Raw genomic sequence first — 2,050 nt, forward strand, 5'->3', positions numbered from 1 at the left:
CTCCTCTCCTTCTTCATCCCTGCCGTTTATTATCGTCCAGCCTCTCTCTTCTAGGTGCCTAAGCAGTATTCTTCCCTCTGCGTTTATTTTCTTGTCTTTTGATCGCCTGCGTCTTTCCTTCCCTATGTCCTCGTTTACCTGCCCTCCCTCTTCTCCCGTTCTCGCATTCCAGTCTCCGCCGACGATCATCACTTCCTCTTCTCTTCCGTCTACTCTTTCCTCTATCTCTTTCCATGTTCCTTTTGTGTCTCGATTATATACCATTATTATCCTGAATGTCTTGTCCTTATATGCTATTTTCCTTTGCACCATATTATCACTTATTTCTTTGTATTCCAGCCCTTTCAGTCCCTTTCTTAAACCGGTTATTATTCCCCCTTTTGCTCTTCCTTTCTTCCTTATTCTCCTTGCCGCTCTGCATTTCCATTCGAATTCCTTGGGCAGTCTGTATTTCACTTTTTCCCAATTGCTTTCCTCTATCCATGTTTCTGTGAGTCCGACTACGTCAAATGTTTTTAAGTACTCCCACACCTCCTTGTCTTTACCTATTAGTCCTGCTACGTTCCAGAAGCACATTTTCATCCCCCCTGCCTCCCCCCCCTCCTTTTTCTCCTCATTTCACTTTTCTTCCCCTCTCCTTCTTTCCTCCGACAGTCTCTCTTCCTTTTCGTTCCATCTGTACCATCCGTCTCCCACTTTTAATTTTCTATATCCTATCCTTACGTTTCCCCCATTTTCCCTTCTTACTCTTGCCTCCCTCTTTATCTGTTGCTGTATTTCTCTCTCTTTCTTCGTTAGGTCATCGTCTATGTATACTCCTTTTGCCAGTTTGCTTTTTCCTTTCATTATTTTTATCTTCTCCTCTCTTGACTTCATCGACGCTACCATTATCGTCTTCCTATCTCCCACCCTTATCGCGTGCGCCTTTTCCACCTCTGTCTCTATTCCCATTTTATCCCTTACGAATTCCTTTACGGCTTCTTCTTTGTCTCCTTCCTTCCATTCCACCCCCTTGATCACTATGTCATTTCTCCCTTTCTCCATCTCTTCCCTTTCCCGCTCCTCCACGAGTCTTCTGATCCTGTCTACTAGCTCCTTCTTTTCTCTCTCCCACTGTTCTTCTTCTCTTTCTCTCTCTTCTCTCCCTCTTGCCCTCTCCCTCTCTCTTCTTTCTCTTTCCTCATTCATTTCCTTCTCTCTTCCTTCTCTCTCCTCTTTCATTTCCCTTTTTATCTCTTCTTTCATCGCCCTCGCTAACTCCTCCAGCTGTTCTTCGAACACTCCTTTTATTTCTTTTATCCTAGCTTCTACTCCTCTTTCCATTTTCTCCGTTTTTTCTGTCATTCCCTCCCTTCCTTCCCCCCTGGTTTACAGCGTCTTACTATTCGCATCGCGAGAGAATTTTATCTCAAAATGAATTTATAAAATGTTACAAGCGGTGGAATTTTCCTGCAGAAACGCTGTGTGACGTGTTTCGCATATTGAAAGAATTGCCTACTACTTGAGAAAATAATTTTATTATATTCCGCGATAATTAATACCGAGGTTGGGTACACGCCATAAAGTATACAACACACCTTGCAATAAAGGAAAATTAAGCAACTGTTAAGAATTAATAGTTATCCGAGACTTTAGACTGTGTTGCTTGCGACAGCTACAGCTAAATATTAATGGTACTAAATACATTAGCCACCCGGAAGCAGGTATGGCACTGTTATGACTTGGATCATTAAGTACGCAATGCTAGAGTATTTACTTAGGATAAAGGAAATAGAACTGTCAGCACTTGACCCTAGGTAATTTGCGGATTAGGAATTGATGAATATATCAAATCTGGAACAGAACGATATAGAAATTGCGGAAAGAATTCTAGGAAGACGATATCGAACTAGAGACAATACGAAAATTCGATTAGAACGAAATAGCAAGCATATACTATTATTTCCTCCTTTATTATATCGTTTAATAGTAAATTGTAATTTTTTTCTTTTTCTTAATTTTAATAGTATTAATTTTAGTAATGTTAATTTGAATTTTAATAGTAAATTCC

This window comes from Bombus pyrosoma, linkage group LG1, assembly GCF_014825855.1.
Source record: "Bombus pyrosoma isolate SC7728 linkage group LG1, ASM1482585v1, whole genome shotgun sequence".
Lineage (NCBI taxonomy): Eukaryota > Metazoa > Arthropoda > Insecta > Hymenoptera > Apidae > Bombus > Bombus pyrosoma.